Source organism: Equus przewalskii, chromosome 11, assembly GCF_037783145.1.
Source record: "Equus przewalskii isolate Varuska chromosome 11, EquPr2, whole genome shotgun sequence".
Lineage (NCBI taxonomy): Eukaryota > Metazoa > Chordata > Mammalia > Perissodactyla > Equidae > Equus > Equus przewalskii.
In genome coordinates this window covers 14,505,508-14,530,700 of record NC_091841.1, presented here as the reverse complement: position 1 = coordinate 14,530,700, position 25,193 = coordinate 14,505,508, and the positions used below count along the sequence as shown (strand labels likewise).

The 25,193-nt window shown below is 41.5% G+C and overlaps 1 pseudogene; it reads left to right on the top strand.

The window, feature by feature from the left end:
* The window catches only part of LOC103544365 (receptor-type tyrosine-protein phosphatase eta-like), a 29,501-nt pseudogene extending 4,308 nt beyond the window's left edge, over nucleotides 1–25,193 (top strand).

The window sequence follows — 25,193 nt, the reverse complement described above, 5'->3', positions numbered from 1 at the left end:
CAAAAGACCAGAGAACTGATACAATGAACTGGAAAGTTCATCTGTGTTACAGAAGAGCCAAAAGTCTTGAAAGAACTAAGCGTGTCTGTTTCTCACCTATGTTTTGGGGTTTGCCCTTTGTGAACTCCTTTGAGAGTTTGATGGTGAAAGAGCAAGTTCTTTTGACAGACAGATTGAAATAAAGCTGGATGTTATGACGGTCATGAACAGACTTCCTTTTCTCCTCATTTCTTCTGACCAGCCCCCAGTGCAGTATTTGATATCTGCGTGATCTGCGTCACCATGACTGAAATGGTGTTGGAGTGGCAGAATACGGACAGTACTTCTGAGTACACCTACCATCTATTCATACCATCTGAGCATGGCTCTAATAAGACAAACAGTTTGCACAGAGCAGTCACTCTCTGGGGCCTGATCCCAGGCACCTTATAAAACATCACTATCTCTCCAGAAGTGAACCATGTTCGTGGGATCTACAGCTTCACCAAACACTACACACGTAAGTGTCTTAGGATGCCCACCTAAGGGAGTAGTCTCCCTGACTTTCACTTGGAGGGTGAGAACTAAGCATTGGTTAGATGATGCGGTCAGAGCCCATGGTGTTTCTGGGCTCCAGGTAGAATGTGAAACTGCTTAAGCTGAAAACATCAGCCTCAGCAAACGTCCTGCCGTTTTCATGGGGCACTGGTGCTGAGCCACGTGAACTTGGAATTGTCTTGAGAAGCAGGAAGTGATCCCATAAGTCATGGAGAACCTAACCTTGCATTCATTCCTTGGGAATCTAGACCAGAGGAGGTCACCTTGTCATGTTGGCATTGGAAGATACTGCTCAAATGAGGAGCTCTGCATGCAACAGGGGAGGGGGTGTTTTGCTCATATGTGATCTAAATATGTGGTAGGGATGGTAGTTTATAGTTTCTTTTTAGTATATTTTTCCCTTTCATTAATCAGATTTGAAAAGCAAACAGGAAACTATATCTTGAAAATATATTTCAGGTAAACTCAAAATGTGAAAATAAGCCTGAAAAACTTTAATTCTTTTGAGATTTAACCTGTATAGTTATTTTCTGAATGTCTTCTTGGGAAGACTTCCATCTTTTGAGCCAACAAATATTAGCTTTATTCATTCATTTCCCAAAAGTCTCAGGCTCTTTTTAGATGCAATAAATAAAATAGTTCTGGGATTCGAGCTAATCCATGCTTTATTTTATTTTGTTTTATTTTAAATCAAGGGCCCAGCACTGTGTCTAACATTGAAATAAGTACCAACACCATAGCAGTAACATTAAATTGACAGAACTTTGAGGAAGCCTCTCCCAGGTACACCTACCGCCTTATTATTGGGAAGGATGGAAATTCCAGCCACGCAACAGTCACAGTCATTGGCGTCACTTATGTAACTGTCACTGGATTAATACCTGGCTCATCATACACAGTAGAGATCTTCACACAAGTGGGGAATGTCACCGAGTCACTGGTACCTGGCTGGCAGTCATTTTGTATAGGTAAGTAGCCCCAGGTGCTTCTTGGACTCCTTCCTGTGTGGTGCTTACCTTGCAGGCTGGTCCTCCACAATCCTTAGTATATCAGGTTTTGTGTGGTGTGCAAAAATGGACACTGAGCACTCTGAGACCTCCTGTTAGCTTATTAGTGCTATCTTGTTGCCCTCATTATTTATTCATTCAACAAATATTTATTGAGCACCTCTTGAATACCAGGCACTGGCAAATGACACAGACAAGTCCCTGCCTTCCGGGGACTTTTATTCTGGTGGGGAAGACAGAATAAACAAGGTGAATAAATTATCAGGTGATGATTATTGCTAGAGAGAGGCCAAGAAAGACAAGGAAGGGAGAATGAGATGTTTACCTAGGGTGTCCAGGGAAGGCCTCAAAGAAAAGGTGACTTTTGAGCCAAGACTTGAAGGAAGTAAAAAAGCCAGCCATGTGGATGTCAGGGTGAAGAGCATTACAGGCAGAGGTGCAGCCGGTGCAAAGGCCCTGAGGCTGGAGAGTGCCTGCTGTGTTGAGGGCAGAGCAGGAGGCCAGGATGGCAGGAGTGGATCTATGGGAACAAGAGGGCGAGGGGTAGGTGGTGAGAACCAGGAGGTAATGAGTTAGGGCATGGATGACTTCCAGGCTTGTAGTTCATAGTTTGGCTTTTACACTGAAGAAGGTGGGAAGGATATTGTTAAAATGGATGCTCAGCCTTTTCACCTTTCTTGATCCTTATTTCTCAAAGCGAAAAGTGTGATAAAGAGAAGAGCCCTGGGTTTAACTGAGGACTTTCAGAAAGGAACCCAGGGAATGTCTGCAGAGTTGTGACTTCTGCTTGCAGTTCTGACTGTGGCGCCTTTGTCACTGTGATGCCCCTGTATCACCTTATTCTCTATCCTCTTTTCAGCTACATCTTCCCTTCCTTAGACCAAGCTATTCGAGTGTGTTCAGACTGATTTAGAGGGGGGTGTAGTCTCATTGGATCAGCCTCCCTGGTCATGTAGGAACCTTGATGACCCTCTGACCTTTCACGTGGAGTGGCTAAAGAAATCCCTGAAGCTTTGAGTCACCTCTGCTGCCTCAGGCTCCAGCCACCTGGTCTAGACTCTGATCTTTGGTATTTGGGTGGCTTCCATTGCTGATACTTTTCTTAGCCATAATTATGGCAGCCTGTAACAGGAGAAAAACATATGTGAGCATTTATGACTAGTGGAGGAGGAAACAGCAGCTGTGGGAGAAGGTATGAACTGGGGAGGCTACCTTTCCAGGCCTCCGGTAGAGAGTGTGGAGAGGCACTACGTGACTTATTAGTGCTTTTTCTGCTCTAAAATTTGGCAACATTAAAGTAATGACATTATTCTCCCCCAGGATATTAAAACAGATTTTTCCATTTATGTCCGTTTGATGTTGGCCCTCAATAAAACTCTATTGATCTTCAAGCAGAAACAAATAACACCCCATTTTAAAGATGAGGAAACTGATGCCATTTACCATTGATCATTCAGCATGTTGTGTGTATAGAAAATTCCCTGGACTGGGATTTAGAAAACCTGGGATCCAATTTTTGCTTTGTCACTTACCAGCCATGTCACATCTTTAGCAAATTACTTTACATCTCTAGGCCTCAGTTGATTCATCTGCAAAATGGGACAGTAGTAACCCTACCTGTTCCAGAAGGATTTTCAAGAGGGCCGCAAAATGAGATGACACAGGTGAAGAAGTTGCTACCACCCATGGTATGATATACCTACCTCTCCTGGAGCCCTGTTCTCTTCCAGCTCAGTGACTGACAACCACTGTTTCATTTAATCCTCAAACAGGCCTGAGCTGAGGCTCAGAACAGTTGGGTGACTGATCCGAGTTCACCCAGTTCAGTAATACCTGATTCAGGGTCAGCCTCTGCCTCTTCTCCCATACCACAGGACTCCCCCTCACAAATGGGCCAGAATTCTACTGCCCCACACGTGTCGGTGTTTGCAAAGACAGATGTCCCAGAGTCTCATGATGTGCTGTGCTTGCTTTGCAGATCCTGCACCAGTAGCCTCCTTCCACTGTGAGGTCGTCTCCAAAGAGCCGACCTTGGTTCTCAAGTGGGCCTGACCTTCCTGCACCAACTCAGGCTTCAGATCAGCCGTGAGGCCTGGCAAAATCTGACATACTTGGAGAGCTGCTCGGAGAACAGCACTGAGTACAGGACGGAAGTCACATATTTGAATTTTTCTACCTTATATGTCAACATCACTGCCTTGTCCTGTAATAAGACAGCACTTGCCACCCAAAGTACCTGCCTCACTGGCATCACAGGTGGCCTTCGTGACAACAGGGTGGCCAGGTGGCATTTTCATCACCCCTAGAGAGGCTGACCCAGTGGGTCTGCAAGTGTGTCCTAGAAATCTGTTGTGTTCTTTTTTTTAAATTTCAGCTAAAATATTTTTGTCAGCATAAACTGTTAACCTGGTTCTTTAGAAATCTAGTCTACAAAAGCAGAATAAGAGGGAATGATTTTTTATATTACACAAGTTTGCTTTGCTTAACAGAATAATTCATTGCCACATTTTCTTGTAAGTAGTGAGTTCCCTTACTGCATTAGAAAGAAGCATTTTTATAGAAATATTCAAATATACACAAAAGTAGAGGACAGTATAAAGAAACCCACATGCTCATCACCACCCACTTGAACATTTGTCAGCACTTGACGAATTTTGTTACGTTTATGTCTCCTGCTCCCTTACTGGATTGCTTTAAGGCCAGTCCTAGTCATTCTGTAATTTTATGTGTAAATATTTCTGCACGTGTTGCTGCAAGATAGGGACTCCTTTTCTCTTTCTTTCAGACATTACCCCGTTACTATTATCATCACACTTAAAAACATAACAATCATTTTTTCACTATTATCAGATATTCAGTCAAGATTCCCATTTCCCTATTTACAACTCCCTAAGACAGAATCTGTATTTACAAGTCCCCCAGTGGTTTTGGGAAACAGGGGATCACTTATTGCACAGGGGTTCCCCATAGTTAATCTTCATGCACGTATATATTTTTTTTTGGTACTTTGAAAAAATTGCTTCTTACATCTTTGCTTCAGTTTTGTCTGTCTTTTGCTCCCCATGTCCTGCCAAAGTTATGTCTTAGATCAACCTGGTTGAGTTGGTTTTGCTTTGTGCTTTTTGACTCCTAGGTATGTTTCCTTTAGAGTATCAGAATGTTTCCAGACAATTCCTAAAGAATTAGTGGTTGTAATAGTAAGAAAAAAAGGCCTCTCACTTCGGAGACACTGACGTGGAAAGTGGTGGAGGGGTTCTGTGGACAGAGCCTCAGATTTAGGCTGACTAGAGTTTGATTCTAAGATCTGCCTTTTACCATCTGTGCGATCTCAGAAATGTTGCTCAATCTCTCTAGGCCTTGTTTTCCTTAGTTGTAAAAGAGGAAATAATACCTCCCTTCTAGGAATGTTGTAAACATTAGATGAGGTAATGTGTGTGGAAGGCCACTGCAGAGCTGCCATATGTGGCCGCTCAGGTGATGCACTGCACAATTCCAGGCGACACCATCATACGGACTACGATGTGCTTGAAGCTCCGTGGAGTGTGTAGGACACAGTTGCACAGGATGGCCCTGAGTCACTCTCCTTTGGTTTCTGCAGCACTCTAGAACATGATAGAAACAGTGACCCTTATGGGTACTTTTTTGTAGTTCTCTGCTTCTTGCTGTCATCTCCTCAGTGGGTGTAAGCCACTGAGGAACAGAAACCGTGTCTGATTTGGTGTCTCAGGGCTGCGCGCAGGGCCTGGTGAAGAGGACCAGCTCCTCAGAATTCATCATTCCTGAAGCTGAACCATGGGTGGGAGGCGTGGATAATGCCCACTTCTCATCTAGTCCAGTGATTCTCTCACTCCGTGATCTGTAGCTGCCTTTTCTCAGGTGGATTTTTATGTACTATTTTAACATGCTTGTTTAATGTACAAATTTAACATGTTTTTAATTTAACATAAAACTAGAGCTGAATTTTCTCTGAGAGAGGTAGGAAGCATTGGCGGGTAGGTAAATCTGAGAGAGTTGGAATGATGGTCTTTTAGTCAACATCTGTTGGCTGCTTACTGTGTGCTGGGTGGTGGGGGACGGTGGTAAGGGACACCATGTACTTGGCAGAGAGGCCCCTGGAGCATAGGGGCTGCTGGGAACTGTGTTAGGAAGTCTCCGTGGAGGCCATTGACAGACATGGGGACAGCGCCCCCAAGTGGCCACTGCTGTCAGTTACATGAGAGGTTGCCAAAGCAGGTTTAGAGCTGTGCCGCCCAATAGAAAATAATACGTCTCATGTATAATTTAAAATTTTCTAGAAGCCACATTAAGTAAGCATGAAAATCACAGCTGAAATTAGTTTCAATCACATTTTAGTTAACTTAGTATATTAAAAATGTTATTTCCTGTAATCTGTATAAAGGAAGTTATTAATGAAATATTCTACATTCTTTTTTCACACTGTCTTTGACATCCAGTCTCTATCTCACACGTATAGCACATCTGAATTTGTACTAGTCACGTTTCAAGTGCTCCACAGCTGCGTGCGGCTGGTGGTTGCCGTATTGGACAGCGCAAGTTTGGAGAATTGTGCTGTGGTTCTTTTGGAGTTCAGTTTTCTCAGTCTCCCTGATCTTGAGTATAATAAGAAATCACCCCAACTGCACGTGGGATACAAGTTTAGGTAGAGAGAGAGTGTGTGGAGAGGGATCATCTTTAATTCAGTGTTTTCTTCCTTTTGTGTTAATTCAGAGAGCGGATTCACAAGCCTAGCTTGGAAAGGTGAGGTACCTCATCATGAAGGTCACCCATGGAATGCTCCTGTGTGGGCTTTCCTGGTTTCTAGGAAGAGGGTTGGTTGGGTTTCTCCAGGTGCTGTTTTAAACCAACTGCAGCAAAAGTAAGGACTTTGGTGTGAAGGACGTGGAGCAGGAATGCAGCCAGGTCTCAGGAGGAAGTGTGTTCTGTCTATGTTGTCTCTGCCCCATCATTGTTCTCAGCTGACGGACCAATCTGGTGCCAAGCCAGGTGCTTGGCAGATGTCTGTGTACAGCTCCCAAGTCCCCACTTTAGAGTTCCACCCACAAAGTTTCTCTCTCACCTTATTTCTTCTCCAGTTCTCAGGATAAGGATCCCGGCCCTCTGGTTTCACCTGTGTCAGGTGGGGCTGGAGCAAGATAGAAAAGGCAGGTTATCTTCAACCACTAAGGTTGCAGGGAACCTGTCCTCAGGAACGTGTCTGCCACACTGAAGGGGTCTTTGTGAGCTAGGCAGCCTCCCCTAGAGATCTACCCTCTCTGCACTCCACCACTTCCTTTTCCTGCCCCTTGCTTCTGGACTTACTTTGCATGAGCCCAGCATACAGCTTCCTGATCAAGGTCAGATCCTGAGGAAGGCACTGCAGCAAATTCTTTCCTTAGTAATTTTGTCCTTTTGGTTTTAAATGTTGGGTGATCATATTTTGTTTTGTTCTGTTTCAGGCCCTTTTCTCCTAATGGATCCCCTAATGTTACCAGCTCTTAGTTAATATCAGCCCTGGTATTGGTTCCCCTACAGTGAACCTGGCACGTATGGGACTAAGACTAAAAACCTGCAAACCTAGTTCCCTGGGTCTTTAGTAACACTCATGTGTAAATATTTGTTTCTTTAACCTCTGACCCCTTGAGCTTTACAACTAAATAGAAGTTACAAATTTCTAAAGTCCAGATGGCCTCAAACTGGGCTCCCACTAAAGTTGAAGCTAATCCCAGGACCTTGAAGTTCCTTTACAGAGAAACTAATGTCCAGAGAATATCAAGAAACTGAAGCTTCCTATGCCCAACTCCTCGGCTTCCTGATTTCAGAATACCTGTGGCAAAATTTCACAAGTGATGTTTAGATCTCTCTCTCTGTCTTTTTGTTTTGTACTGTTTCAAACCCAGTCATTTTGCTGTGAAGGTTTTCAGAAAATCCCAAGCTCAGACCTTTGCTAGATGAGGGAGGCATTATTGCTTACTGCCCAAACTGACCAATACCAGCCTGTGGTCACTGAGAGCACACACTCCCAGTCTGATGAGCTGGGCTAAAATTGTGGCTCTGCCACATAGGCAGTGTGGCCTGGAGACCTTTTAGCTTTCTGTGCCTTCATTTTGTCATCTGTAAAATGGGGATAGTAAACCTATGTGTTGAGATTATTGTTGGGTTTAAATGAGTTGATGTCAATAAAGCACTTAGAACCCAATATCACTAAATCTTGGCATGGAGAGCATCCTTGAGAGGTGGTACCTATCATCGTCATCCAGTGTCAACATCATTATTTAGGTGCATGGGAGACTTACGTCTTTGATATCACTTTCTGATGACTTTCCTCCTGTGTGCCTTTCTTAGCTGTTTACCTATCTGTCTGCAGATGTTTTGAGATATACATATGAAGATTTCAAAAAGGGTGCCTCAGACACCAATGTGACATACCTGATAACAATAGAAGGTAAGTGATATTCTCAGGGCTTGTCTGAAGTCTTGAAATATGAAGTTCACTTTGGAAATGAGTCAACCACACACGGCTATTACAACGGGAAGCTGGAACCCCTGGGCTCCTATCGGTAATGGCTCCTGGTTCTTGGTCTTTTGTGGTTGAGCCTTCTGCATGCAGAGCTTTACATGCCTGAGGCATTGGACACATCTCACCCACCTCTTTTTCCTCTTGTCATCCCACAGGGCTTGTGTGGCCAGCTTCACCAATGTTACCTTTAAGCCTCCCAATGACAGCCTCATAGATAGGGCCAAGATCTACATGTCCTTCAGTCGCTGTTCAGATGCTGTTTTCTTGGCCCAGGATCCAGGTAGAGGAAGAACCACAGTGCTGTTAGCAGTTCCGTAGGTTTTGCTTCCAGTGTCCACAGAAGGCCGGGTGTCTGCACTCTGGCCCCTGGGAAGGTTTGAGAGCCTCATCTCTCCTCTCAGAGGCTGAGATATCACTTGGCCATCAGGGCCCAGCTCAGCTTTTGCCTCTGAGGTCCCAACACCCCTGCCCCCCCCCCACTCTCCCTTCTCTGAGTGCCAGTTGTACTTCCAATCTGCAAAGACTATTTAGTCCTTTTCGTCTCAGTGTAGTCATTTGTGTGCCCATGTGCCAGACATGCACTGTGACTTGTAAGGCATAGAACCTTTGAATATTGAGATCAGCAGAAGCCATAGAAATAGTCTTGTCCAACCCTCCTTTTAGAAATGGGGCTGTTAAGGCCCAGAGAGGCCCAGTGACTTGCCCAGGGTTACAAAGTGGCTTAGAGGCAGGCCTATTATTCTGGTCTCAGACTCCTTGTCAAGTACTCCTGTCTTTTGTTGCACAAAGGGAAGTGATTTATGAATTTCAAGGACACAAAGGGATACACGCCTTATTTTCAGGCCACAGACAATTGGCCACCTGGTTTGTTACTTTGTCTGGTTTTCATACTCAGTAGCTATTGGCTACAGGAAAGAATTCCTGTCCTAGAAGCAAAGTTCAGGGAGTCCCCATACCCTTTCCCAATAAACAAGTGGATTTTATGTTCCCTGAGCACGGTGCTGTAGGTCCTGCTGCTTGTACATGGGTGTTAGTCTCAAAGAGTCAGAGGTGGCAGGGACCACATAGAACATCAATTCTAGTTGTTTTCAAACAGTAGTTATTCCATCAAACATGGCTGAGTCCTGAGATGCTCCCTGGTCCCACCCCTACCTCAACTAAGTGTTTCTGCCTGGTTTTCTGCCTGGTTTTCTATTTTATTCATTGGGCTGCTACACGCAATTTCATTTGAAGAAAGAAATCAGCGGGTAAGAACAACCTGAAAAATCACTGATCTAGCCCAGTTCCCTAAATTTGCAGTTCAGGAAACAGACATGGAGAAGAGGAGTGACTTCCTCAGACCATCCAGTTAGTGGTAGACTGGGAACAAGGAACCCACTCCCAAATGCCTGGACTGGTTTTAGGTTCAAAGTGATTTAACTGTCCTCTGTCACACACACACACATACGCACACACACTCTCTCAGGTTGTTAGGTTGTGAACACCTCTTGAAGTGCCTCCCATTTGGACTTTTCCCAGGTGTCAGCTGTGGAGCAGTTTTTGCATGTATCTTTGGTGCCCTGGTTATTGTGGCTTTGGGAGGCTTCGTCTCCTGGAGAGAACAGGTGACTATTGCTTATGTTAATAAGAAGACCCTACTTTTCAAGGGAGCTTTATAATTATGGGAAAGTTCAGACATTCTCGCAGCTGAAAGGAATAGTGTAATGAGGTCCAATGTTTCCATCATCTATGATCTTGACTCTCCAGCCAGTCATATTTCATCCCAACCCCCAAGCTAGAGGTTTTAAAGTGGATCCCAACCCTGACATCAGGTCATGGGTAGACTCTGCAATGTAGGGTACTACTGTCAAACAGTGTATTCTAGTTCACAAATCAGTTTCTTATTGGGAAGAGGTTTTGTTTTAGAGTTAGCCAAGTTTGAACACATGCTCAGTCTCTGACTGGTTGTTAGGGAGCTTAGCCTATGGCATTCTATGATACAGGGATAATAACAGTGCCTACTTGTGATGCTGCAGAGCATTAAATAAATAAGGTGCTTTGACAGTGTCTTGTACATTATATGCTATTATTATTTTACATCTACAGCTACCCTTTTGGGTCCTTAAATAGTAAAAATAATTCTGTTTTGAGCGTGAACTGTGTACCTCGATTTGTGCTGCCCATGAATTCTCTCACTCATGAGTTTCTGTGAGGCAGGTCTTGTGAGCTCATTGCAAGGATGCAGACGCTGAGTGTAGGAAGTGTGGAAATGTCCTTGAACCTGATCTTTGCTCTTCATTGCATACCCTTTTGCCCAACCGTATGGCAGGTGAACTCTGTGTATCAGCTGGGATTCATTCTCAGTCATCAGGTCCTACCTGCCAGGGAATTTTCATCCTGGCCCAGGGTTTCTAACATGGCTACACCTGGTTCTTCTGCTGTCACCTCCCCTACTGAGTTGACAGACGGTGCTCAGGTTCCAGGTCTTGCATTAGATTCTGATTTTTTTTATTCATTTTGTTTTGGTGAGGGAGAAGTCAAAAAACTGATTTACTGTTTACTTTTAAAATAGAAGTAATACTTGCTTATGGCCAAAAAAATGCAGAAAAGAAGAGCCAAGAAAACAGATAATCCAGGGACTGGCCCCATGGCCTGGTGGTTAAGTTCAGAGTTCTCCGATTTGGCACACCAGGTTCGTGGTTCAAATCCCAGGCACAAACCTACACACTTGTCAGTCATGCTGTGGTGGCAACCCACATTTAAAAAAAAAAGAGGAAGATTGCCACAGATGTTAGCTCAGGGTGAATCTTCTTCACCAAAAAAAAAAAAAAAAAAAGATAAAAATGATAATCTATAATCGCAGGACCCCCATAAAAGTACTCTTAACATTGATACGATTACAGAACTCCCACAGAAATACACACACACACACACAAATGGAATTATACTATAGTTCCAGCCTACTGTATTCAATTAAGACATTGTGGAGGCCTCGTTTCTTCTTTACTTTTTGTGGCTATAGAGTATTGAACTATATGGCTGTTATTTAACCAATTTCCTGATGTTTTCAGTTGTTTTTTTTCCCCCTCATACTTATCCTTGTAGCTAAATCTTTGGGCACATTAATGATTATTTCCTTAGGCTCAATCAATGATTGGCAGTTGCTGTGTCAGTGGGTATGCATGCTTTCAATTTTGTACTGCCAAATTGCCTTCCAGAAAGTTTTTTTAAAAAATACCAATATCGAGTTTAGTCAGCAGTGCAGGAGGGCACCAGGTGCCCCACCGCCTTACCAACACTGGATTTATTTTCTGGTTTATTCCATTAACTTATCAGAAAGTCTTTCGGAGAAGCAGAGAATGAAATAATGAGTCTCAGTTTACATTAAGGTAATGCTGCTGATATATATTTACCCAGGGGACTTCCTAGAAGTTGCTTGAGTAAGATTCTCCCATACTTTTAGATGGTGTAAAAGAGAGTAACTTCACAGATTTGTTCTCAGAATTTGCTGCTTAGACCATTAGGGATTAGTGTCATGTATGAACTCATGCCCAGGGAAAAGCCATTTTGTAGACACATGAAAGGAGCAAATCACAGAATTAAACGTTTTTGTCTAATGGTTCTTTTTTTTCTTTCATCAGAAGAAAGATGCAAAGAACAGTGAAGTGTCCTTTTCTCAAATTAAGTAAGGCTCTTGAGTGATGAACTTTGTTTTAAGACATTTAATCCCCAAGCTGTTCGGTGACCGTCTAGGGGACTTTTGATGGAACCTGCTGTCATTTTTCCTGATTGACACATTTGGCCATCATCCTCCAAAAGTTCTTGCTGGCTTTGTTATTCTGCAAGGAATCTGTGTTCATTAGTCTCCTGAAGCTAACTTCCTGCCACGTTCTACTATGGAAATTATGGTTCCACCAATAATTCTACCAATAAATATGTATTTTGTGATTGAAGAAAATGCTTTATTGAGATCTAGGAGAAGAGAAGAACTTGCTCAAAGTCACAAAGCCAATCAGTGACAGATAGGGTCTAGAAGTCAAACGTCCTGATTTAGATTTCAGTGTTTTGTAAATAACATTATACTGACCCCTCCCCCAATGATCCCCAATCATACTATAGTTTTTGTTCTTTTGCGAAGAGATGTAGTTCTCAGAGTCATGGTTGTGCCAGTTTTTCTAATTGTGTATTTTTCTTTCCCTTTCTATGATGGAGACCTAAAAAGCGAGTAACCTCTTTAATTTTTTTACAACTTGTATTTTTCTATTTGGAGTATGAATTTTATTGAATGTAAAAAAAATCCTAATATATCATTTTATTTTCTTAGATCCAAATTAATCAAAGTGGAGAATTTCAAGGCCTACTTTAAGAAACAGCAAGCCAACTTCAACTGTCGGGTTGCAGAAGAATATGAGGTATGTGGTTGTAAATACTGTGTTTTTAATTGCTTTATAGTTCGTTTTCCTGAAAGTTGGAAAACTGCCCATTTTTGTCTTATGGTGAAGCTTTGGGTAAAGGGCGGCCCTCTTGGAGGGAGAGAGAAGCTCCTGCATGTTCCCGAGAGTCACACTGTCACCAGGTTGGCTGTGAGCACTAAAGGGTATCTTCTTTCTAGTGGATTATATGTCTAATCTCGTTGATACCTGAAGATTATCCAGAGAGACATAGAAACTGGGACTTCAAGTTAGAGGGCTATTATCTAGAATAATTAGGAGGTTGTATGAGCTGGAAAGAAACCAGATAGGGTATTTAGGGGGTTGGGACTTGACAACTATGTGGTTGAGGTTGGCTCCTGAGTATTATGCGAAATCCTACAGAAAGAGTTCCTGCTTTTCAGTCTTCATATGCTCTCCCCCTAAAACTGGCCCAGGAAATGCCCCTCACAATGGTGACACACACTCACCCTCCCTGTGCTGCCCCTGCAGCAGCATCTCTGCCATTATTGAAATCCTGCTCACAACTTGTATTAGTTTCCAAGAGCTGCCATAACACAATATCACAAACTGGTGGCTTAAAAGAAGAGAAAATTATTTTCTCATGTGCTGAAGGCCAGAAATCCAAAATCAAGGTGTTTAGCAGGGCCTTGCTCCTTCCAAAGACTCTAGTGGAGAATCCCTCCTTGCTTCATCCAGCGTCTGGAAGCTCCAGGCTTTCTTGACTTGTGGCAGCATGACTCTAATGCCTGCCTCCATCTCTGCATGGCTGTCTCCCTTCAAGTGTCTGTATCTCAGTGTCTCTTCTCCTCTAATAAGGTTATCAGTCATATTGGATTAATGGCCCACCCTACTCCTGTATGACCTCATCTTGTCTTGACTACATCTGCACAGACTGTATTTCCAAATAAGGTCTCATTCACAGGTACCAGGGTTTAGAACATATCTTTTTGTAGGACACAACTTAACCCATAATATCCCTGTATTCCCAGTTTATTCTGTCATAGTCTATGCTCAATAGGACTAATATCTGAACACTAAATAAATGAACAACTCATTTGTTTGGTTTTCAGGATCTGAAGCTTGTTGGAATTAGTCTACCTGAATATGCAGCTGAACCAGATGAGAATAGAGGAAAGAATCGCTATAATAATATTCTGCCATGTAAATTGGTTTATCCACATTATCTCCCCTTTTTTCTGACACTGGCTATCACAGCTCTAACAGTAGAGGGGAAGTGCATCAATGGTACTAACTAGCCACTTCCACAACCATTCATTAGTCACCTACCATGTGCTAAGCATTGATTTAGGCATATTCCATTGTATTCAGTCCTCATGACAACCTTATGAAATAAGTAGTAGAGGGTTCATTTTACAGATGAGGAAAATGAGGCACAGAGTGGGCAGGTGACTTGTCTAAAGTCATACAGATAGTTATGGCAGGACCAGGCTTTGGACCCATTGTCATTCAGGGAAATGATCAGAGTTTGTGCTCTTAACCCCTCTATATTGCAACTCTGTTATTTCAGTCAATATATTTCTAGAGTGAAATGGAGTGGGAGGCGGACAGGCAGGGAGTACTATTTTCTGCTTTTCCGGACACATCTCTGGTTGGCTGAGTGCATTCCACAGCTAAATACAAAGTATATTTGGATTTCTTCCTGTTATTGAGAATTAATAATGTCTGCAGCCCAACCTGCAGGGATAACAACAAGTTGAGTTTAAAGTGAGAACTATTTACCATGTCATCCATCAAGATGAAACGTAAATCGTTCTCCATAGAAAGTTCTTTGTGGCTTCTCTTTTGAGCAGGAGTTAGGGCACAGAAAGATGTGTCAGTAGATCAAAGCTTTGTTCTTATTTAGCTCAAATTTGTAGGCCTTACTGATAACTTTTACTCTAGGACAACTGGAGACATTGTCTTTTTTATTTGAAACTCTGTTTTTCCTTGCTGGCCTAAAACATTAATTCCTGCTTAGATTCAGAATTTTTTAGCTACTGTATTCTTTCTCCTCATTTTCCCCTGTTGTACTGACAGCAGACATTGACCCATGTTCTGAGAGAAGTGTTTGTGAAACTAAGCTGGAGAGACGTGCCCCAACGCTGCCCTTCTAGGGGTAACTCGGGATTGTGGGCCTGTTTTTGTGAATATCTGTGGGGACTTTCAGATCCAGAGTTCCAGTATTGTTTTTATTACTGTGAATATTTTAGGCTGAAACTCACATTGGTAACTGGGTTTAGAATTATTCTGTTATTTTGTCCACGGGAGAGTGAGAGAGTGTCCTGTCAAAGAAAGGAAAACATAGGTGGTGCTGCTTATACCTCAGCCTGTCACGTGAAATTTTAAGGATATTGCTTTATTCCTTGAATTGGACAAGTTTGTGTGTGTGTGTGTGTGTGTGTGTGTGTGTGTGTTTGAGATGATAACATTTAGAAAACATCAGAATTTTATGTTTTGGATACTTCCACTGATAGTAGTCTTATATATTCAGTTTATTCCTGAATTTGGTGCTTTTTATAACAACTTTTTTTATGAGAATAGAGAAAGTGTCAAAAGTGTGGAAAGGTTTACCTGAGTGTCTACCCACTAGGACAATCTTTTTTATTCCTAGTGGGAGAGGCACTAGATTTGAATTCTGACATTTAGCGGATGTTGCTTGCAGAAATCACTTAATCTCCCTGACCCTCAGTTTCTTCATCTGTAAAATGGGCATACAAGATAGTAGGCTGGTTTTGAGGAATAAATAAAATTGCTTAGGGCATTCCCTGGCTCATGGCACACACCCCAGGATGCTAATGGTGGAAGGTTTGTTTCATCTGAGAAGGTGGTCTAGTGTGGTTGAGTTTGGGCCCAGGTGTCAGGCTGCTGGGATGGAACCTTGGCTCTGCCACTTACTAGCTCTGCCCAGGTAATCATGTAACTTGTGTGCCACAGTCACATTTGGTAACTGTGAGGATTAAATGAGGTCAGATTTGTAAAATGTCAAGCTCTCAAGGTGTGACAGAAGCCCCATTGTACCATTTTGTACTTCCTTTTTCTCTCTTGTATATAACTCTCCTCAAACATTTATTTCTAATGAGGATGCTTTTTCTCTTAATGTTGTAGATGATATTTCCCATGTCAAGCTTTCAGTGCAGATCCATACAACTGATGATTACATCAATGCCAAAAACACACTCCTGAGTAGGGAGATGTTCCCACAGCACTGGCTCATTAGGATGAAATCTTCAACGTTCTTCTTTCTGTGTCTTTGAGATTGAACATGCTTTCCATTTTTAGGGCTACCATTACAAGAAAGATTTTATTGCCATGCAAGGACCTTTATCCAACACCTTAAAAGATTTTTGGCGTATGGTTTGGGAGAAAAAAGGATACACGCCGTTGTTACGTTGACCAAATGTGTTGAACAGGGAAGGGTAAGTACCTTTTTAAAAAAAAAATTCATTCACTTTTACTGTGGTGGAAGCATAATGATCTTCAAAACCATTTGTCTTTTAAAAAATCACACCCCTCCAAACATTAGTACCTCTATTCTTAGAAACTTGTCTTTAGAATGTCTTTTTCTTCTCTGAGAGAAAAGTTTTTTAAAAAATGATTTTATCTTTAGCTTCCTTAGTGGACAAATATGTATGTCCATTATTCAGTAAGTCACTGCAGCTGGGGTTAGTAAATAGCAGGAGTTGGGTTAGTGCAGTGGAAAAGCTCCCAGGTCTGGAGCGGGAAGATGCTGTTCGTGGTACAGCTCCGTGCTTCATCAGCTCTGTGGATGGTGCACGCCCATCATGTCTTTATGCAACCAGGTTCTTCATCTGTGAGATGAGGGATTGGACCAAATCGGTGATTTTCAAAGTTACTTTTTAGCACTGGAACCCTTTCTTTACACAAAATCTCAGACTTCTCCCCAGATAAGTTTCAGTAGTTTCCTCCCCACTGTGATGGCCTGGAATCCTATGGTCACTTCCATCAAAGATAAGATTTCTTCTAGTAATAAAGTTCCATGTTTCCATAAATGGATCAAAGAGAATTGATAATGCGCTAAATTAAGAAAATATGCATAGGAGGAATGGGATGCAATGTTGCTCTGTGAATTTTTTCACGTAGTTTCGTTACACAAGGAATTAGGATAGGAGTCAAGTCCCTAAGCAAATGGTTCTCAAACTTTAGTCTGCATCAGAATCACCTGGAAGGTGGTTCGGCATCCAGGGTTTCTAATTCAGAAGGGCTGTGGTGGGGCCTGGAATTGCATTTCTCACAATTCCCACGTGCTGCTGCCTCAGCTGCTCTAGGGTGTTCGCTTTGAGTAGCCCTGTTCTGGGGGATAGTGGGAACCCGTTGGGCGTCATTTCTTTTAATGTTCTCTATTCCACTTTAATTTAGCAGATATTTATCCAGCCCCAAGTATGTATATGGTGGAGCCAGGGGCTGGGGCTGGAGGAGGGAAAGGTAACAAAGATCAGTAAGAGGTGGTCCCACCTTCATGTTACTTGTGATACAGAAAGTTGGGTTCTGCGGCCACTTCTTCACATCAGGAGAACAGGCTCTTATGCAAACAAAAGAGCACTGTTTATGAATGCAGATAAACTTTATGTTGCTGTTGAGCCTCAGCCTTGCATATGGAACATTCTCATAAACATCAGTTAGACAAACGAAAATGATGTACTTAAATTATGGAGAATGACGAGGGAAATTTAGATGGGCTCTTGTTCATCTTAAGTCAGGAGAGAAGTGGATGTTACTGACTCTTGGTGAAAGAGGAAGGGAGCCAGTGCACTAGATACTCCGAATATGTTGTTTCTTTCCTAAAACAACCCTGGGAAATGTTATGACTTTATAACTGGGAAAACTAAGGCTCAGAGAGTTTAAGAACTTGTCCAAAAAGTACCAACAAAATTCCAGCTAGTTAGAGACCAAGCTGGGCATCAACTCAAGGTTAATGTGTGTCCTACTCCCATGATGGAGCAGGGGTCCAGAAACCAGGATCTTTAAACAAATACAGATCCCCTGCCAGAGTCACTATCTTTGCAGGTGGGACCAAGGCATCTGTTTTTAAAGTAGACAAACCTCATTGGTGAGTCAGGTAATTTATCTGGTTTGGAAATCACCTGCAGTGGGGCACACCTCAGGAAGGTGTGTATTTGTCTGTGTTTTAAGTCATTTGCCAAATGGGGGTTCAGATGTTCTCAGAGAGCAGTTGTTTCCTGATTTTTATCTCTGTTCACATCTGCTCACTGACCTTATAAAAATCAAAGACCCAGAAATGGTTTCATTTGATCCTCTTTGTTGGTGTCTGTATTTATATTCCAACTCATGTGTATCTAAAAGAACTGGGGAAACTTCTCATTTCTTCTAGATGCTTGGGGTTATGGGTCAATCAGAGAAGTTTAGTTTGGTGAACAGTTGTAGATTGGCTGTTGTTGGGGCTGAAGGGGACTGGGTGGGCACTGTGTCACCTGTGAAGGAACAGCTGCTCTAAATCAATTTTCATGTAGAAATGTCAGCTCAGTTTTGGCTACAAATTTTGATTTTTCAAGAGAATACAGAAATTTGGATTTTTATCAGAAAATTCCCAATTTTAAAAGACTTGTCAACAGTTATAAATGATAAACATATACATTATCAATTAAAATAATTTGAAGAGTTAAAACAGGACCCACCTAAGGGACTATTCAGTTTTCAATATCTGGTCTCCCTTGTGAGGCTGTAGTGATGGCAGATGGCATGATGTGAGTCTTTGTGTAAGAATCCAATTTTATTCTTGACCACATGTGAGGAGTACAGCCCCTCCAAGCAGACTCAGGACTACTGGGACATAACTGTAGCAATGACGTCAGAAACTGTTCTTTCAGAATGAACCATCAGAGACTTCACAATGAAACGTGTATGTAAGAAGTCAGGATGGATAGGTCTCTCATAAAATTACTATAAATTAACTTTGGGATATTACATTTTGCGTTGATATTAACCAATTTTTTTAATGCATCAGAAAAATATTTTTGCTCTCTTCTATACAGAATGGAACAATTCATATCTACATCCACTCTAAGGCAACACTTTAGCTTTATATAAAGGAGAATTTTGTGTTATTCTTGAATAAAAGGAATCTTAGCAAGGCTCAGCATCAGTGACTCCTTTCCTTCCCCTTCTAGGTGACTTACTTATAGGATTTTTGTTACAAACAAAGGCTTTTTTGGATTATTTGGTTATAAATATGGCATCAGGAGTGGAAAATTGCTGTTGGAGCAATTTATGATAACAGTTACATCAGGAAGATTCCAGGGCTCAAACACATGGCCTCCCTTCCCCCAAAAGTTATGAAAACAAATGCAGTTAAATTGTGTAGGCATTCTAGGAAGTCAGTTTATGTGTCCTTTTTCTTCTTATAAGACTGTTAAAAATAGCAGCAGTGTCATGAAGCAACTTAATATCTTTTGATGAGCATGTAAATTGATATAACCCTTTGCAGTTTATATCAAGGGCATAAAAATGTCCATTCCCCTTTGACCTGACGGATCCAAGTTTGAGAATCTGTCCTAAAGAAATGATCTGAAATATATGAGAAGGCCTATCAGATGAATCTTAGCATTATTTATAATGGAGGGAAAATTTGGAAACTATGCAAATATCTAGCTTTTGGAGAATGGATAACTATACTGTGGGTTATCTAGTCAGTATATCATAATTCAGCTATTAGAAATGATGGCTATGTAGACCACATAATTACCATAAGGAGAAGTTAGTATACAATTAAATGAAACATACGAGGAGAGAAATTTTTTTTTTTTTAAGATTGACACCTGAGCTAACAACTGTTGCCAATCTTCTTTTTTTTTTTCTGCTTTATCTCCCCAAACCCCCTGTACATAGTTGTATATCTTAGTTGCAGGTCCTTCTAGTTGTGGGGTGTGGGACGCCGCCTCAACGTGGCCTGACGAGCGGAGCCATGTCCGCGCCCAGGATCCCAACCCTGGGCCGCCACAGCGGAGCGCGTAAACTTAACCACTCGGCCACGGAGCCAGCCCCACAAGGAGAGAAAATTTTATGCATATTTTGAATAGTGCATAAAAGAAAAGCCCGGATGTATATTCAGTGGAGCTGAATCTCATGGGGGGTTAGTGGGTTAGGTTCTAATTTTTGAGAGTTATGCTTGATTTCATAAATCAAGAATATAGCGTGGGGGCCGGCTACATGGCCGAGCGGTTGAGTTTGCGCGCTCAGCTGCGGAGGCGCAGGGTTCGGATCCTGGGCGTGGACAAGGCACGGCTCGTCAGGCCACGTTGAGGCGGCGTCCCACGTCCCACAACTAGAGGGACCTGCAACTAAGATATACAACTATGGGGTGGGGGTGGGGGGGTTGGGAAATAAAGCACAAAAAAAAAAAAAAGGATTGGCAACAGTTAGCCCAGGTGCCAATCCTTAAAAAAAAAAAAAAAAAAAAGGAAGATTGGCAACAGTTGGTAGCCTAGGTGCCAATCTTTAAAAAAAAAAAAGAATGTAACGTGGTATATTAAGTATTAAATTTTTATTAAGTGCTGTGTCTCCAAGGCTCTGACCTCAATTCATATTTCAGTTCCTCTCCTGGAGATGCTGTCAAAGCTGTTATGCACTGAATTGGCCACATTAACGCAATTCATAATAGTTGAGAATCCCTTAAAATGTCATATTTATTTTTGTAGATTTCACCCATTTTTAATGGAGGGGTTACTTTCACTGCTTGGCATTTGCCATTGTGGAGGGAAATTGTGAGTGGAGTTGTCCACATCATTTAAAAGAAATTACTGTTACTATTATTATTTATTAACTGAACTCCAGACTTTGGAGTTCATGTTTTTCCACTAAAGCCCTTTCCTGTTCCAGGAGCCAATCCAGGATACCACATAGCATTTAGTAACATTTTACTTTTTAGTTGCGTAAAATGCACGAATATATTTTCCTTTTTAGAAGTGGAAACATAATAGAGCTAAAACTTTTCCTTTGTCTGTCGCCCCTAATCTGGGCCCCTTGGCCCTTCTGCAGAGAAAATGCTGAAAAACCTGACTCCCCCTCAATGCCCCTCTCTATCTTTCTCTCCTCTTATCTCTCATGGCTGGTTGCTTTCTTTGGATGACTACTTTTGGTTAAATGTGTGAATGTTAATGGTTGTGATGATGAGACTTTGTAATGCCCACTCCCCTCACTTTTGCTGTTTTTCCTACTATTTTCCACATTTTGAATAATGTGGATGCACTGCTTTTATAATGTAGATACATTTTTAAAAGAATAAATAAGGGTCAACAGGTAGCTGTCATAAAGGAGATGGAAATCCTGCAGTTGGGTGGGAGGCACACAGGAAAGGTCAGTGCCCCAGTGTGGGCTTGATGAGTACAGTTGAATCAGGGACAGCAATGGTCCAGCCTGGGCAGAGTTCTTGTAATTAGAGGTACATGTTACCAATCTGTGTAATAATTAACTCTATTATAACAAGGTCCACTTTATATTGTCTGGCTGATGTTGAAATGGATGGTTACTTTCAGGGGTCCTTTCTCAGTTCTAAATATTTACTTGGTGCTTGCTAGTTCCCTCTCACTTATTAGATTCTCTGGAAGATGGGAACTATGAAGACCAATTATCATAATTGTATGTGTGTAATTCATGTTTGGTGTTCTGGTTGGTGACATTCCCAGGTGGGCTCAGGGATGGGGTTTATGAAGCTCTAAGGAGGTGAAGGTGTAAGAATGTGAGTACGTTATTGACAGGCAGCTTGGCCGGTGGGGAAGAGATCTGAACTCAGAATCAGAGGATGAGGGACTTCAGCTACGTCTGAACTGAGTGTTGGGGAAGTCACTTCACTTGTTGGAACCTTTGCTGCCTCGTCTTTAAAGGGCCTAATAAACCCTCCCCCTTGGGCATATGATGAGGATTTGATGAGCACGTTAAGGTGTGTGTAAACACTTTCTCAGCTGTTATATTAATGTAAAATTCTCATTTTTAGTAGTAAGCACTCCCATGTAGCTGCCTTTCAGCTGCCCCGTGCAGTTCAGCATTCAAGGACCACTTGATTTCACTTGCCTTTCTGATGTTGTTAGGGAGCCTTTCTCTCTGGATCTAATTTCGTTTTTTGGCTTTTAGATCCAGATAAGTGAGAGTCACCCTCTACAACAGTTCCATTTCACCTCATGGCCAGACCATGGCATTCCTGACACCACTGACCTGATCATCAACATTTGGTACCTTGTTCGTGACTACATGAAGCAGAGTCCTCCTGAATTGCTGGTTCTGGTGCATTGCGGGTATGCAGATGGCACTCTGTATATGACAAATTTCAAACATAATTATAGATATGGACACTTTTGAAAAGCAAACAGGAGGAAATGCAAAAGGAATTTACAAATTCAGGACAGGTCTGGATAAGGGACTTAGTCCTTAGGTCCTGAGACTTTAGAACAGGGGTTGGCAAGCTATAGCCCATGGGAAAGGTCTGGTTGACTGCTTGTATTTTTTTAAACCATAATGTATTTTAATTTATTTCTTATTTATAATATTTTCTTGTAAAATATTTCAACTTTGCAAAAATATAGAGGAGAATACTAATTTAATAAAGCATATCATGAAGCCACATATGTTTCCTTTTGTTAATATTACATTACAGATGTAATTGAATTCTCTGCTTACTCGTCTCCTATCCCATTCTCCTTTCTACATAGGTAAACGTGGTCCTAAAGTTGATCTTATCATTCTCTTGTGTGCTTTTATATTTTATTACATATATGCGTATCTCTATGGATTTATGTAGCTTTAAATTTTTGCCAGACTTTGTGATCGATACATCATTCTGCAACTTGCTTTCTTCATTCAGTGTTTGGTTTGGTGTTTAACAATGTTGAGACACATTTCTCCAGTTCATTTTATTTATGTATTTAAAAGTATTTTTTTGACATACAAAAAGCTGTACATAATTAATGTATTCAATTTGATGAATTTGGAGATAAGTATCCACCCATGAAACCATCAACACGATCTCTCTAGCTGCCAATTTTTGTAAATAAAGTTTTATTGGAACACAGCCTTGGTCATTTGTTTACATAGTGTCTATAGTTACTTCCCTTCTACAATGGCAGAAAGTGACTATTTGGTCTGCAAAGTTGAAGATATTTACTATCTGGCTCTTTACAGAAAATATTTTGCTCCTCCTCCTCTAGAACAGAAAGAAATTAACTTTAAAGTTAAAGGGATTAATTTAGGACAGAAGAAAGGAGGGGCTTTGTTGTCCTATGGTGAATAAACTGATGAAACTCAACATCCTAGATTATGCAGCAACTTAGATTAGACTGAGAAACAAGAAGCTCCAGCAAGGTGTTTTATTCGTGGCATTTGACTCAAAAATGCTTTAGAACTTGGGCCCCAGCCCCAAGCTAGCATAGTATGACTTGCTGAGGTTTCAACTGAGCAAATATTTAATGATCCTGGGCATTGCCCTCAAAGCCCGATAGTGGAGGAGAGCAAGATATATGTACAACTGGGGAAATCTGAGAGTTTACAGTAGAGGCAACCCATGGTGATGTGCTCATTTTCCCGTCTTTCAGTGCTGGGATTAGAAGGACCGGCACTTTCATTGCCGTTGATCATCTTATCTATCAAATAGAGAATGAGAACACTGTGGATGTGTACGGGATTGTGTATGACCGTCGAATGCACATGCCTTTAACGGTGCAAACAGAGGTGAGGCCAAGATTTGTGTTGGACAGTCCAACCTTCCCATCTGTTTTTGAAAGTTTGCATCGTGTCACACAGTTGTGTTAAGATATTTCACCCTTCTAGATCTTTTGGCTCTTGGCTGTGAGGTAACCCTGGATTTCTTTAAGGTGCTAAACTAATGTGGGTCGAATTAACTGATATAGTGCCTTAGTGGTTCTGATATGAGCAATGGAGCTACAAACCAAGTGATATCAGGATCCCTACCTCTCAGCCATGACTCACCAAATAATCTTAACAAATCTCTGAACTTTGGCTTCCAGGTTTTAAACCCTTAGAACTGGTATTTTCACTCTGTTTCTAAGAAAGTCTGACCATCTTTAACATACACTAATGAAATGGACTTATCAAATATTAATGATATAAAATAGCATAATGCTGCTTTAAGTATTAATGCAGCAATGTGTCCTCACCCAGCCTTGTAAATGTTAAAAATATCAATTAGCATAGCTAAGAGAAGATGGCTGGACGATTGAGAAAATGAAGCTTAATATCCATGCTGCCATTTGTGTAAGACTGCTAGATTTGGCTTTCCCCAAAATGGTCCTGATAAACATTGTTTTTGAGGCATGTTCTCAACAAATACATTGGGAAACAGCCTTCCTCAGTGCTGTAGGGCTCAATGTATCTGGGCCAGGATGAAAGCAGAATATTAATTTTGCATCAGATTGTCGCCTTGTACCAATTTAGAACTCTATGAATATGCGCTGTGTTTTTGAGTCTAGCAGGGAATGTTCTGGAGGCCTGGGTACATTGTGTGCTGTGGGGTGAGCGGTGTGGCTGTGGTGGAAAGAGGAGTTCACCTCCTGTGTTGGTCAGAGTAGAGATTTGCTTTTTTCTGCTATGATTATATAGAGTAGTAGTTCTCAATCTTGTATCTCTTGAGAAACATAGAAATTTTATACCTGCTACAAAGTCTTTGCTTGTCTTCTTTTTTAAATTCTGAAAGTAATATAAACCTGTTCATATTAAAAAACTGAACAGTACAGGATTATATAGAGTATATTTTTCTCTTTTACTTTTTCTTCCCCAATCCCACTTCCTAGAGGTAGTCAATGTTTACAGTTTGTGTATATCTTTATAGGCTTCTTTACGTACCTCTGTAGAAAAACACATGTACATACACATAGTATTTTTTAAAAATTGGATCCTATTTTATATATAATGCTGCCCTGTGATTTTGTTTTTCTCCTATGACATCATGGATATCTTTCTGTGTCAGCATATACCTCTTCTTCCTCTTTCTAATGGCTACCTGCAGATTCTGATATGTTTGCCTGAACAGTGGTCTCCACCTAACTCTACCCCGATCATCTCCCTTAACTCATCCTCTCTGTTGAGAACCACAATTTATTCTTTATTCTGCACATCCTCAATAGCCAAGAAAACCTTGTTGGACTTTCTGTTGTTTGAATGTACCTGTGGATTATTTCCTCCACATTCTTTCTTTCTTCTTCTCCAAGATTCTGGTATTTCTCCCTGGAGAGGAGAGATGTGAGTAGTCTGCCCTTGTGGTTGAGAATCATTGATGATGTGATTCTTGTCCTCTGTGGTTTCAGATTTCACCAGAATGCCATACCTCTTGCCACATGTTAACTTGAAATGTTCACTGGTGGGTGGGGTTGGGGGGTTGGCTATCTGTTTGAAAATAACCTTTGGCGCTAATCTCTGGAGCCTGTGCTCATTTGCTCTCTCTTCTTTTCTAATAAGACCAGTATATTTTCCTTAATCAGTGTTTTTTGCATATTATCATATCCCAGAGGGACTCAAAACTAGATCTCATCTACCAGAACACAATGCAATGACAATCTATGAAAACATTGCCCCAGTGAGCACGTTTGGGAAGACAAATGGTTACATCACCTAATTCCAAAGGAAAACCTTTCTGGACTTAACCAGAACATCACATCCACAGCAAAGAAAAATGCCCAGATGTTGACATGTTTTTATATGTTTAATATTTTAATTCTTTGTTCTGTTTTGTTAGAACTA